General features: G+C 47.6%; 1 protein-coding gene across 1 annotated transcript in view; it reads right to left on the bottom strand.

Annotated features, from left to right (window-relative positions):
- Positions 1 to 13,426, bottom strand: part of RYK (receptor like tyrosine kinase) — a 146,784-nt gene extending 133,358 nt beyond the window's left edge. The window contains exon 1 of the mRNA XM_042853419.2: positions 13,402 to 13,426. The gene's annotated coding sequence lies outside the window, so the exon portion shown is untranslated. The remainder of the gene's footprint in view (positions 1 to 13,401) is intronic.
- Positions 13,427 to 15,249: the final 1,823 nt, after the last annotated feature.

Below are 15,249 nucleotides of genomic sequence, written 5' to 3'. Positions count from 1 at the left end.
CATCAGTTATGAATGTAAAATAATTGCTTGGGCCCTGTAGTGGGTTAGCGGTGGTCCTGCTCCCTCTGGGTCAGTGGGAGGCCACTCCGCCTAACTACGTCACCGGGAGTCACTCACAGTCAGGAAATTAGCAGAGCACTACACAGATGATGGCTGCGGCCTGCAGTCCAGGCAGAGCTGCAAATGAGTCTCTGAGCCCAGGCCCTCAATCAGGGCAGGGCAACAAACAGTCAATGGCTCTGGCCCAGGCCCTCAATCAGAACAGAGCAGCACAAGGGTTGGGTGTCCTAGTTTCGGCAGATGACCGACAACTGCTGGCCTCTTGGCCTAGAGAGGGGAGACTGCCACTCCAGGGGTAGGGTGGCAGGGGGACCCAGGCCCACCTGACTCCACCAGGTCCCAGCCCAGGGCCCTGACAGAGGTAGAGTGTTCCGCCACTGGGTCAGCAGGGAATCCAGCCACAACACGCTGACCAGGTCTCTGGCAGCAATGCAGCCAGACTGGAGTCACTGGGCCACTTCCTCCCCTCGTGGTGTACCTGGATCTGTGGTGGTCTTCTGTTTCCTCAGGGTAGGCAGCCATTGGCAGTCACAGCAACTCCTCAGTGCCTGAGTCAGTGTGTGGCTCCAGCAGCTCTGGCCAGTCCTCAGCTTGGTGGGGCTCTGCTACAGTCTACCAGCTTGGGAGCGGGCAGGAGGCATCTGTCTCCTCTGGCAGCTGGCAGCTAACTGAGCTCCAGCACCCGCCCTTTATTCTTCCTGTCCCACCTCCTGACTTCTGGTAGGAGGGGTGAGCATGGCCTGGCTCCGCCCACCTGGGTTCAGAGAGTATCCCTCCCCCTCTGACTCAGAGAGAGGCCACTCCACCTCACTACAATCCCCTGCCCCTAATTGCTTGAGCCCTGGCACTTCTTTCATTACAAATTAAGCACTGGTCACTAGTCCCTAGTTTAAAGAGGTTTGGAAGGGACATGGCTTCAGGAGTTCAGGGAGAGGCAGCATGAGGACCTGGAGCTGGGGGTGCACGGCTTTGTGCAGTTTCTCTCTCTCTATCTACCCCAACTTGGAAGAGCTAGCACAAAAGGAAGGAGAGGAGGTCGGTGAGTCTCCAGGGCTCATTCAGTTCTTGGCCTGAGACTGTATTAGAATGTGGCAGTTGTGACTGTTGGTTCTGGAGACCTGTTCACTGGATTTGTACTGAGCCCACCAGTTTGCATCATCTGGGTCACTGACCAGCCATCAGCCAAAGGAGCAGAACTCCTAGCCTGTAACGTGGGCAGCTGCCTCCTGTGTACCCTCTCCTGGCCTAGAGCCAGACTACAGTTTCCCCATTCCTCGGTTTCCCCATCTTCCTGGCTGGAGTCTTAGGGTACATCTGTGCTGCAGGAACTGACCCCTCCCCACCAGTGAGTCTCAGGACCCAGATCTACTGGCTCGGCGTCGTGGGGCTCACACTGAGGAGCTAAACATAGCCATGTCATCATCCCCACTTGGGCTCTGAGCCTCACCCCCCTCTTCAGGTCTCAGAGCCAGGTTCTAGTCCAAGCAAGGACATTGATAGAGCTCTGCATGGATACAAAACTTTTATCCACATCCGATCTGCAAACATGCTCTGTGGATATCTGCAGCTCTGCAGGGCTCTAGTCATCGACCCTGCTAGTTTTAGCCTTGTAGCGCGAGCCCCATGAGGCTGTCAGTTGACCCGGGCTCTGAGACTCGCTGCTGTGGGGGTTTTTGCAGCGTAGATGTAGCCTGAGTCCCGAATCCAAGGACTCTGCTGGAGCCATCTCACTCCAAGCCTCTGCTCTCCCTGAGCATCCCCCGCTTCATTGCAGCCTCCTGCTATGCTGATCTCTCTGAGGTGGGGGTAAGGAGACCAAATGTCCTGATTTTTAGGGACAGTCCCGATTTTTGGGTCTTTTTCTTATATAGGCTGCTATTACCCCCCACCCCCGTCCTGATTTTTCACATTTGCTGTCTGGTCACCCTAGGTGGGGGCAGAGGGAAGGGGCTCAGCCCAAGGCTTTCCAGCCCATGGTGCAAGCCACCCTGTTACAAGCCCATGGACCAGCCTACAATGGTGTCCTTTTAATGACTGTGTTCTGAAGCCATACAATGCGCTGTGGTTGCTTACGGACTTTTAGCCTAGATTCAAGCAAGAGCTCTGCCCATTAGTAGTGGGGGGGGGGCTATTTTGAAATTACATGTATTCCTTATTGTTTTCTGCTTTGAAATAAATTTTTGAAATTGAATTGTCTAATGAAAATGGAAGGTGAGTAAGCTGCCTTGTTCATAGTTACATATATTTTTATTTTTAAAATGGAAAAAGTTAGGCCCCAATTGCAACTGGAATAAAAAAATGTCATGAAATATTTCAACCAGCACAAAAATGATAAGAATTTTTTACAGCTTTTCCTTCCCCCCCCCCATTTTCAGCGCACCTGTAACTCTGAATAGCTTTACCAAACCCCCGAACCTCCAGTCCCCCAACTCCAAGAATGAGAATGAATATAAAATATAATTCTAAAGCTGGATCTATCCAGCAGGAGGCACTGCAGAGAACAGCGTGGGAGTACTGGCTGTGGAGGAGATCCCAGTTAATCTGCTCTCAACCTTCCCTGGCAGAGTGCCTAGTGGGAGGTAGGAATGAAAGAACAGGACAGTGTTTAGCTTTGGTGCCACTAGATGTCACTGTCCCCCAAGATTCAAGGCAATATCCCTTGAGCAGAGCCTGAAGTTAGCATTAGTTTGTTCAGCTCTCATAGGGCTGGTCTACACTGGGTGGGAGGGAGGGATCGATCCAAGATACGCAACTTCAGCTACGCGAATAGCGTAGTCGAAGTATCTTGGATCGAATTGCCTGGGGTCCACACGGCGCGGGATCGACGGCCGCGGCTCCCCCGTCAACTGCGCTACCACCAGTCGCTCTGGTGGAGTTCCAGAGTCAACGGTGAGCGCGTTCGGGGATCGATATATCGCGTCTTAACAAGACGCGATATATCGATCCCGGATAAATCGATTGCTATCCGCCGATACGGCGGGTAGTGAAGACATACCCTCAGACACTATTGAATATTTTCAGAGCTGGCATTTCACTCTGAAGAATGTCAGTGGATCTGTTTGCTTCGCGTGCACCTAAGATATCATACACTCCGCTGTATGATTTGGATAGATGGCAGTTTGGGTAGTGAGTGAGGAACCAAATGGCATGTAGCCAGATTTAGGGCCTGATCCAATGCCCATGAAAGGCAAGGGGCATGTTTGAACTTGGCTTACATGATGGCTGAATTAGGTATTTGCTACCAATATTTTATTAGTGGTAAATGTGCCATGTACGTTTGTCTGTAGGAAAATGGAACAATAAAATCTAAGAATAAAGGCATCTCCTGACAGAGCCATGCTAACGGTAGCGTGAACCAGTGTACCATTTTGTTCTCACATTTTGAAAGGGAAAAATCAGCCCGCAGAGCAATTATTTCCTCAGAAGGTGCCAGGATAAGAGGGTGAGGGCGTATGTTGAGAATTGTGCCCTCTGCTCTAGTTTATCAGTGACACTGGAGAGTCCTTCCAAGGCAGTGTATCTGAAAGGGGCTGCTGAAGGAGCTTGTTCGATAACTCCTGACTGGGGAAGGATCAAGTAATCCACCGCTGGCATGCAGTTATGTGGGAGGAGTCACAGGCCTGAGGCCTTGAACGCTATGAAGAATTCCACCTGTGGTGCCATTGCTTTTGAGTAATATTCTGTCCTGGGATGTATGTGTGGGGCTTTCACTGACTGCAGCAACTCCTCAGTCTCCCCCTCCCCTGAGGGCTTCACCTCCATCCCCTTCCTCAATCCATCTGAGAAAACAATCAGCAAGGCAATGGTTAATGTTGACATTACACAGTCTACACTGGGGTGAATGAGAGTCAGTGGAGTTCATGCCAGTCCAAGCCAGTGTTTCAGGCTGTCTGCAAACTCAGGAAGATAGCTCTCCATTGGTTAGGCTATGGTCACATTTGGGAAGTTTTCTTCCTACCCATGAGTTCTAGAAAGTTGCTCTTTGTTTTTAAATGAAACCAGGGTCTGAAAATGCCCTGGGAGCCACAGGAATACATCAAGCAGCCAAGTATTTGATGCACCTGGTGTAGGAATTACAGTCTTGGCAAGCAGAGGACCATGTATATACCTGGTGTCCCGTTAATTCTGAAAAAGTCTGTTCCAGGGCTGTGTTTTCCCATGTACCTAGGGATGAAATTAAATCTCCACAGAGTGTTAAGTGCACAGCCTCAGCTTTCTCTTGGAAAGCCATCCATTACTCTGAGTGCTTCTCTCCCAGGTACACTTATCTGGTTAGCCAGTGCCCACATAGGTCACGAAGATTCAATAAACTGACCCCAGCATTTCCCTTCTGAATCTAAATGGAAACTCTGGCCAACTAATTCCACTCCTCCCTGTTTTATAATTAACAACAGGGATGGGGAAACCCCTGATATAACAGAGATTGCTTCAGGTCCAGAACCTTCTAGCATCTCTCGATAGGGCAAAGGGCTCACCGATGTGAGAAACATTGCTTGGTGTCACTAAAACAACTTAATATTGATCTGGTTAGCCGAATGCACACCCCTAATGTGGATCAGTTAAGCCATGCTTAAATTAGTTTAGCTTTATGCTGACTTAAGTGCTGCCTAGGTCTAATGCTGCGTCTGTGCAGAGATGGATTTTGCCCATAAAGAGTTATGAATAGCAAATACTGAAAACAATGGTTTGCCAACAATCCACCCATCAAAATCTGTTCACATAAAGCTTCTATTGAGTGGTTTCAAATCAATGGACTGGTTAAAAAAAATTGAAACCCATTGATGCATAGTCTGAGAAAAGAAAAAGGAGCTAAATTGTTTGGAAATACTTGCTGGTGGAGATACGTACGTTTATAAATAAGCATCTTCAAAAACAGACGCATGGAGGAGAATTGTCTTCTTCTCTTGAAGGAACTTTGATATATTTGATTTACATGCTGACACGGAGGGCTGGTCTACGGTAGAAAATTAGATCAACCCAGATACATTGCTCAGGGGTGTGAAAGAGTCACATCCCAAAGCGACATAGCAAAGCTGACCTAAGTCCCGCGTAAACAGCACAGTCGACAGAAAAATTCTTCCATCAACCTAGCTATCACCTCTTGGGGTGTTGTATTAACTCCAGCAATGGGAGAACCCCTCCTGTCGCTGCAGTAGGCGCCCACACTGAAGCGCTACTGCAGCTGTAGCATTTTAAGTGTAGACAGCCTGAGATCAGTGATTCTCTGACTGTGAGCCATGCACCTCCAGTGCTGCCCAGGACACTCGCCTGCAGACTGCAAAGAGCTGGATGCTCACATAGTGCTGACTCTCCTTGTTTCCAGCTGCTAGATCAGGTAAAGAGAAGGTCAGGAATGTCTCTGTTTTATCAGAAAATGCCAATTTGTCAAACTTGAACCGTTCCATGAAAACATCTTGGGTTCAGCATCATCCCTCAATTCGAGGATGATCTCTACCACAGATTTATATATGGGTCCTGAGATGACTCAGGAGTCCGATCCTGGAACCACAGATCCGCCTGCAGTAGGTACAGACATTTCCTGGCGGGCCAGCTGCCTTCTGTGAGAAAGTTCATTTTTTCCCCTTCCTTCTCTCTCTCTCATTTCAGCTTCGAGGGCAAGGCGCTTCTCCTCGAAACGGGCCACTGCCTGATGGAGGATGGGGTGCCATTGGGGTCGGTTGGTGGCTTCCTCCTCCCAGCTTGTGATGTCCACATCAGTTTTCTTGAGATACACTTTCACTGTGTCTTTGTAGCGTTTCCTCTGATCACCACGGGATCTCTGACCATGAGTGAGCTGAGACTAGAGAACTTATTTTGGCAGGTGAGAGTCTGGCATCTGCACACAATGTCCAGCCTAGTGGAGTTGGTGCACGAGGGTTCAGCAAACGTTTGTCAAATCACAGGCAGGGTTCTGACGGAAATTGACTTGGTCTCCTAGCAGGCTGCTGAGCAGCCTGGCTTTCAGGATCCACCATTCTGGAGCATCCCCACAATGCGGACTCTCCTGGGTCTGGGGCCCTCCGCCCTTCCAGATGTCTGGGGCAGCCCTGCCATGCAGATCAGAATGAAAGCAATTTTTGAACTATGGAAATTTCCTGCAAGCTGGAAATCCTGAGTTTCGGTCATCTCTAATTAAGAGAAACTACAAATACATTAACTACTACCCTGATATTGGTTTTTCACATATGAAATCTCTATAGTAGCCAAAGGGATGTTACTGGAACCCCAGTGGCAGGGGAGGTGGTCTGCACAATCCTGAATGGAAGGTGATGACTGTTTTTTAAGATGTGGTTCATACTAGGAAAAGTGTGAGACCTTCTGACCTAGTCACCAAACCTTGTTGGAGGTACCCTTGTAAGCATTTATATCTGAAAACAGGGGATAGTCTAATAGTCTGAAAGTAATAGTTGGTCCAATGACCCTACACATTGTTATAACAAAGCAGCCCTTGTTCTGTGGCTGGGACATTGATAGATGTCCATCCACTGTCTCTTGACATATGTTTTGATTATAAGGTCCTGGGGACAGAGTGTCTTTTTTGTAATGTGTCTGTACAGCTCCTAGAGCAGTGGGGCCCTGATCTATGATTGGGATCCTCCTTTTGGAGGATAGGTCCATCAATGGCTATTAGCCAAGATGCTCAGGGATGCAACCCCATGCTCTGGGTGTCCCAACATCCCAGAAGCTGGGACTGGACAACAGAGGGATGGATCACTTGATAATTGCCCTATTCTGTTCATTCCCTCTGAAGCATCTGGCACTAGCCACTGTCAGAAGGCAGGATACTGGGTTAGATGGACCATTTGTCTGACCCAGTATGGCCTTTCTTCTGTAGCTGTTGTCACAGTACAAATAATACATAATGAAAATAATGAGTAATGGATGTGCTGTGTAAGACCCTATTTTATAAAAAGGAGAGAACTCCTCAGTTACTGGTTTCTTAAGGTGATCTGATACATTTTGGACTTGCCGCTCCTTTTTCTCACCCTCTCTATTTCTTTTCCTCCTGTTATTTTTCTTCTTCTTCTTCCAATTTTTATCTTCTTGCTGCTTGGCGCTTTCGTTAATTGACTCATGGTTGATTTTCCTTCTGAAATATGTGATGGTGCCAGAGAGATTGATGAGAGAATTCCAAGCTATAGATGATGTGTCCTGGGGTTTTGGAGGGGAGCAGAAGAGGGGTGATCTAGTGGAGGAGAGAATTCCAACAATTCGCCCTCACTGGCAAGCGGTGTTTATTACACACACACACACACACACACACACTCTGCGACCATGAGTACACTTCCAGGCATGGGAGGAAAACACAAATATGTTAATAAACCACTCCTGAGGGTTTAATTGGTTCTCCATCCCAAAACCAGGTGACACCCTGGCCTTCTCCCTGAAAATGCTCTGGGCTGGCATTCTTGGGAGCAGCCTCTTGGAGGAATGCAGCCGCTGGCATCGGGACAGGAGCTGACATTCCAGTTCGAAGCTCAAGAATGTGGACAGACTGTTCACTCCAAATGACAGGCACATGAGTTCATTCACCCTCACTGCATTGGAAATGGGCGGTCAGAATCCAAACAATCTGCAAACCTTCAGAGAGATGCCTGCTTTAATTCAGGTATTAGTGCTCACCAAGCATCTGCCAGATGCTTCCCCAGGGGCAGGGGCTCTCAACTATCTCATAGCATGGAGTACATCTTAACAGAGAGATTGTCTCAGGAACCACCTCTCTTTCTATTGGTGGCTTCTTGACCACCTCCCCTTCCTTTCATGGTTACATAACGTCTCCATTGCAACCACAGCCATTGTTTTCATGGAAATGTAGTACTGGGGAAAAGTTTAGTGGGTTTTTGTTTCTTTTAATGCAATGTAGCAGCTGGATGTGCAGAGGAGAAGTTGGCAGCACATGATCAGCCAGCTCTCTGTAGAACAGCAAGAGTTCTGTGGAGCAGAGACCACAGTTTGGGAACCACAGCTTTCTAGTTCAATGAGTGCCACATCGAGACATGCAACTGGCAAGTAGGAACAAAGGTCTCATGATGAAGGTTCTACACAGCCAGAGCCTTGCATTGGTTTGGCATTTGAACCCTTGCTTAAAACAAATTCAGAGCCAAATGCAAACCCTCAGCTCATCCCCAATACTTAGCTCATAGATAGTAGCATACCTTTGCAATGGCACTGTGCCAACATTCAATAATTACCCCATCTCTGTAACACATCCATCGGAAGGCAGGCCAGTGTTATATATATATATATATAATATTCCAGACAACTTGGATTACCAAACCACACCAATTTGTTGAGACGGGGCTTGGGAATCAAAATAATTTTGCATTAATGTGTTCATAGCTGCTGAATAGCTTTTGGAAATTGACACTAGAGAATTATTCACTGGCTAACCATTTGCTGAGACAGGATCATATGATCTCATAACCTAAAATAGCAAAGCTTCAGCATCAGGCAGTTCGGATGCTATAGCATATTTAGGGCAAAAAGACCCCTGACCGGATTCACCACTCCATTACACCAATTCTATACAAGTGGTAATCCAGGGGTCCCTCTTCCCTTAAAATCTATTAATTAGGACTAATAAACCTCCAGACTTTCCCATGCTGATTTTACACCTCCCCTTTTGCCATCTACATGGACTGGCTAAAAACAGGATGATTATAAATATTCTTAAGTATCAAAGGGGTAGCCGTGTTAGTTTGGATCTGTAAAAGCAGCAAAGAGTCCTGTGGCACCTTATAGACCTTCACATGCATCCGAAGAAGTGGGTATTCCCTCACGAAAGCTCATGCTCCTATATGTCTGTTAGTCTATAAGGTGCCACAGGACTCTTTGCTGCTTTTATAAATATTCTTGAATGTGATGGGTGCAGCTGTTTGGTTACAAAACTCCAATGTGTATCTCTCCTCTCATTTCCTCTCCCTGAGTGTAGAACTTTACACTGACCAGTGCTCAATCTCTTCTCGTTGCCTTCTGCACTCACTGCTCTAATCTTTCCTGGTCACTAGACCTGTGGGTTCTGTCCCTTGAATATGCCCTCTCTCCAACTTTGGCATCTTCTGCAAATTTGATCACAATTTAAGTTCACACCAAAGTAGCACCCAACCAAAATAGCTACGAATCAACTGCACAGGGGGTCAACTGGAGCTTGTTTCCTGGGGAGTCAGTTAAACAATATCTGGAAACCCTAGGAAAGTCCTGGATTGGGCTTCAATTAGCAACAATAGTCAATGCTTGAATACTGACCTAGACTATTTGAAAGTGGTCCATAGTCCACAGTGTGAGAACCACTGCTCTGTTAACATGTGATCCATGACATGCAAGACTTTGATGCCCACTGCTATAGTGTTCAATTTGAATATCAGGAAATATGCCCCAAACCCTGTGCTAAGTGTGGAATGAGTTTAAATCTCAAATACATGGGGCTTGCTCCTCCTCTCTGTTATGCTAGTTTAACAGCATTGACATTAATGGATTACCGCTTGTATAGAATTGGTGTAATGGGGGCAGAAGAGGGTGTGTGGGAAGAGGTGGGGGTGCAGGCTCTGGGACGGAGTTTGGGTGCAGGCTCTGGGATGGGGCAGGGCCTCTGGGTGCAGGAGGGTATGGCGGGTGGGCAAAGAGGTGAGCAGGGGTTCTAGTATGTTACATGCACTATGATGCACACCTTATATGTATTAGTTGATTTTGTAAGCGGAACTTATGATTAAAATAAATAAACGTTCTATTGTCATTATTATTCTTGTTATTTACGTATTTTTCTTTTTTTTTTTTTACAAAGTAACTACTATGAAATTATATGGAGGGGTAGCGTGCAATTTTATATACTTGCCTCGGGCGCAAAAATAGCTAGTTATGGCTCTGGATTTGAACCCACTATTTCTCACAAAAAGCCATTTTTAGTTGGAAAAACAATTTCCGAGGAAAAAATGTCCCACTCTAATGACAATGTTTGGGAAACACAGCCCTAGAGTGGCTTCTCCTTTTTCCCCACAGCTGGGGTCAAAAAGCGAGCGGGTACGTTTCGAGTGGGGTCCAGCAGGGATCGGTTCTTGGCCCTACACTATTGAACATTGTTCTCAATGACCATGATGAAGACATAAAATCATCCCTGATAAAGTTTGTAGATGATGCAAAGATTGGAGGAGTGGTGTATAATGAAGAGGAAAGGTCACTGAGTCAGAGCGATTTGCATTGCTTGGTAAAATGGGTACAAGTGAACAATATGCATTTTAACATAGCTCAATATAAATGTACAGAGCTAGGAACAAAGAATGTAGGCCAAACTCACATGTTGGGGGACTCTATCCTGGGAAGCCGTGACTTGGAAAAGATTTGTGGGTTGTGATGGAGAATCAGCTGAACATGAGCTCCCAGTGTGAGCTGTGGCCAAAAGGGCTAACGCGATCCTGGGATGCATAAACAGGAGAATCTCGAGTAGGAGCAAAGAGGTTATTTTACCTCTGTAGTTGGCACTGGTGTGACTGCTGCTGGAATCCTGTGCCCAGTTCTGTTGCCCACAGTTCAAGAAGGATGTTGATAAACTGCAGAGGGTCGGAGAAGAGTCATGAGAATGATTAAAGGATTAGAAAATCCTGCCTTATAGACTCCAGGAGCTCAGTCTATTTAGATTAACCAAGAGAAGGTTAAGGAGTGACTTGATCTCAGTCTATAAGCACCTACGCAGGGAACAAATATTTAATACTGGGCTCTTCTGTCTAGCAGAGAAAAGTCTAACACAATCCAAGGGCTGGAAGTTGTAGCTAGATACATTCGGATTGGAAATAAGGAGTAAATTTTTATCATTGATAGTAATTAACCATTAGAACAATTTACCAAGGGTCATGGTGGATTCTCCATCAGTGACCATTTTAAATCAAGACTGTGTATGTTTCCTGTAGATCTGCTCTGGAAATTATTCTGGGGCCATTTTCCAGTCTGTGCTATGCCTGAGTCAGACTAGGTGATCACAATGGCCCCTTCTGGCCTTAGAATCTCTGACTCTGCTCCCAGCTCTTCCAAAGGGGCTGGAGGGAATCGTCTTCTCTCTCTGCATCCCCCTTAGCCAAAGGGAATAAGCACAAGGCCTAAGCAGTCTCTGCACTTTACAACCATTATTCAGCTCGATCCTCTTCTCTGGGTCCATCTGCAAATGTTAATCGCTCCTGTGCCACTGGCCTCTCGTCACCCCATCACCAAGTTTGACCTTCCTCAGTAGTGCCCTCTCCCTCCATTCCCAAATGCCCAGGAGACAAGGCAGCCTTTGCCAATCCAGGCGTGGGCAGAGAAGGGCCCCCTCATGGACAGCATCTTGCCAACAGCGCCTGGCCACTAAACCCAGTGGCTCATGTGCCTCTGGTCTTTGCACCTGCCATGATGTCACACCAGGAGCAGGGGGGCCCTCCAGCCGCTTGATCCTAAATCACCAAGATTTTATAGGTTAAAGCAACACTGTTAGCTTCACTAACTGGCAACCAGTGCCCCTGAGCAAGCAGGTAGCTGCACTGTGCCCTACGCTTGCAGGGTCCCAGACAGCATAAAGAACAGCATGGCCATCAGTTGGGGAGGGGGGGCAAAGCAAGGACAGCTGTGGCAAGGCTGCACCCAAAAGGAAAGGCTTGCAGGCACAAGCAATTGCGGCTCTTTCCAGCTCGCATGTTCAGGTTCTTAGACTGGGACCTTTGCCGTTCTGGATTTCAGCTGCTCTCACTGCACCCAAGAGCAGCCTAGGAATTAGCAAGTAAACGACCACTGTCTTGTTATTTCTTTGCACAGCAGCAGCACTGGCACCCCGTCATGGACCAGATCCCATTGTGCTAAGTGCTGTACAAAGACCAACTAAAAAGATAGAGCTTGCAGTGGTGCAAACCTGCACTGCATAATGCAGCCACATGCCTTCACTCCAGGCTGCTCACAGAAACCCAGCCTGCCTCCAATCACAGCCTTTTCTGACTGAGCTGGTGCCCACGCTCCGTCAGCCAAACCCCAGGACCTTCATTTCACTCCACTCACTGGGCCAGTGGAGATGGAGACTGTCATAGAGTGGCCTTGCCCAGGGCGCCCTCCTGTGGCAGGCTGTGGCAGAACAGTCATGCATGCCTCAGTTTTCCTCCTTCAGAGGCCTCAATAATTCCACACATGCTTACTTGCCTCAGTAATCCCCTCCTTGGGGCCGGTTTATTACAATAGCAGAGTGCAAAAAGTCAATAACAAAAGCCCGAAACATAACCCAATTATCACCCACAGTGCACATAGCCCTTCAAATCACAGGACATCTAGGCCCCCGATGTCCTGAATGCCACATTTCTGCCACACCTGGTCTCTTAGTCGGTCCTTTCCTGTCCATCTGCCAGGTCAGCCAGCCCAGCTCTTCCCAGCAGAACCCCCCAGCCTCTCTGCAGGGAATACATCCCTCTCTCCTCCCAGCCTGCAGCCCTCTCCAGCCCTCTGGGTGGGGGTGCTCAGCCGGCAAACTGCTCTTGCTGCTCTCCTGCCTTCATTCTTCCCCCAGAGACACCTACAGCTTCCTTTCTTATCTGCCCTTCCCTTGGCTGACCCAGTCTGTTGTCAGGCTGCCCCCTTTAGGGCCCACGTGCCTTCTCCTAAAGCCCAGCTGGGAAGCAGCTGATGAATCATAGGTGCCCTGGCCTCTTCCTTCTTAAAAGGCCAGTGCCATCCTGTGACAGAGACAGAGAGCGAGAACCACCTGCCTGCTAGAGAGCTCCCAGCCCAGGCCCTTCTGACTGTGTGAGAACAGGGGGTGAGCACTCTAGGTTATACTGTAATGGCAGGCAGGACCAGGCGGTGCTGTTACACATAGTTTTCCAGGTGTTTTTTCTTAGCATTTGTCTAGGCTGATTCCCCACTCTGGTACTCTGACCTTGGCTGGGTAGATGCTGCCACCGACCAAATGCAAAACGGCTTGAAACCCAGGAAGGCGCACTTGGGAATTCCTTCCTGTGGGGTACCCTCAAGCCCTTTCACCCCCCACCCCAAGGAAGAGCTGAGAAAGGGAAACAACGAAATCAGCCGTTGTCACTAGCTAATTAAAAAAGTGCACAAACCTCTTAAGACACAAAAATCCAAATCCTGTTCTTAAAAAAGCATAAATGTGATTAAAAACAAAAAGAAAGAAAATACATCTGGCTCTGAGGCTTTTACTAGATTTAAAAAAATCCCACTTACAAAAATTAAACATCAAGAATAACCTTCTTGAGGTCCAGCTTAAAGTTTACAAGCAAAACAAAAGCTTTTGGGGTTAGCACAGAGGAGTCCACAAGCCTTACAAAATAAAAGAAATAAACCTAATTGCATCTTTCTAGACATTTCTGATCTACTTACATATCTAGGTTTCCAAATAAGCAATTTCTACGTATTTTCTGATGAGTCTGATGATTTTCATACCCGGCCTTCAGCTTCTCACAGCATAACTGCTGCCCTGTTCCCCTCTTCCTCAGAGAACAACAACAGACACAAAGGGAAAGTTTTTTTTCCAATTTTAAAAAGTTCTAGCTCTCCCATTGGCTCTTTTGGTCAGGTGCCCACTCTCTTCCTTTACCTGTGGACTTTTTTAACCCTTTACAGGTAAAGCAAGTAGAGAACAGCCTCTAACAGGGATATTTTAGCTAACTAGCTGGCTGGGTGTCCATAAAAGGGAGCTTCCCCCTCCCCCCCCCTTCATTTATCACAGCATGCAAGCAAGTTTTGATAATTGGGAAGACATGTGGCAGTGGTGGTAATTTTTTGTAGAGGCATTTCAGGGGATAGGGAGGTACAGAAGCAGCAGGAGAGTTTTCTGTCTGCCTTGGACTCTGACCAGAGTCAGCTCTCGAGGCAGAATTGCTCCCTGGGATCCAGGCTTTGGTGCTGGGCTCAAATTCCCAAAAGAAGGGACAGCCCTGCATGCTGTTTGACCCCCTCTCTTCCATGACTGGTGTGCATGTGCAGATAAAGTAAGTGATACTTAGAATAAACCCATTTCTCCTCCCTGGGATGCTGACCTACAAGGCAAAGGCCCGAAACATCTGCTACCACTTGGCAGAGGGGAGGCACTGGTGTCAGAAAAGGACCCTGAATTGGAAGAAGAGGCAACAATATTAATGTGAAAGCTGCATACTAAAGGCTGTCCTGCTCCATGGAGTCCTTTGCCTCTGGATAGCAATGGAAATCTGGGGAGTTTGATTTCTTTACCAGAAAGCATGTTTTCTGTCCCCTCAGCCTCCTGATTCAGCATCTGAGAGGTCAGCAATGTTGTGCTGACAGCTCACTATCCCCATGCTTTTGTGGAATGGATTCCAGGCGCTCTCTAGAACCAGGGTGACCCCCTCTCAGCGCCCTGCAGGACAGCACAAACATCCCAAAGGCCCTTTGCTGACTCCTGCATTCCCTAAGGTCAGCTTCAGCAGCTCAATCCCAGGTTTCCATTCCTCTCCCCTACCTGCATGGTTTGGCAACACAAAGGTTAGCACTTATCTCTGATCCACCCAGTTGTCTGTCCATTGGTTTTATCTCTCTGGCGGGTGGGCAGGGGTCAAGGATCTGTCAACGGTTTGCAATCAGCACTGCGATGCTGCTGGTAACTGCCATGCACAGGAGACAAAGAAGGGCGTGCCGCTTACATTCAACCAGCAGCGACAGCTGAAAAAGTGAGCAAAATCAAAATAGCAAAACCTTGGGATATGGCCAGTCAGCAGCTTACCCAGAAGTGACAACCCCAAGTGCTGGGCTCCCATACACATGAGTCTGGCTAAAAAAAGAATGAGATTTCAAGCCTTTCGAGTTCACATTTTCATGCTTTCCCTCACAGTCATGAAGGATAGAAATTAATTTTTTTTTAATGAAAGCTGACCTTCTGATGGAATCACCTGACTCCAAGAGCTGGAGCTTTAAGAAAAGCACCATTTCTTGCAAGACTCCAAATCAAATCATGAGAGTGGGCAACACTTCTTGCTCTGGTTGCCTCTGTACTAGAAACAAGGGCATGGGAGGACTAGCTGGGGTTACTCTCTTCCCATAGGTTGCAGTGGCCCTTGCATTGTATTAGTAGCATTTCCTAGTCAGCTACAGAGAACTGAAGCTTTGGTGGGAAAATTATGTGCAGTGCAGAATAATAGAGAAGGAAGATCCCTGGTGCACCAGATCTTAGATTCATAGATTCATAGATTCTAGGACTGGAAGGGACCTCGAGAG

The sequence above is a fragment of the Chrysemys picta genome, chromosome 9, assembly GCF_011386835.1.
Source record: "Chrysemys picta bellii isolate R12L10 chromosome 9, ASM1138683v2, whole genome shotgun sequence".
Lineage (NCBI taxonomy): Eukaryota > Metazoa > Chordata > Testudines > Emydidae > Chrysemys > Chrysemys picta.
Note: the sequence above shows the minus strand (reverse complement) of the source record. Positions and strands in the feature narration are given on the sequence as shown.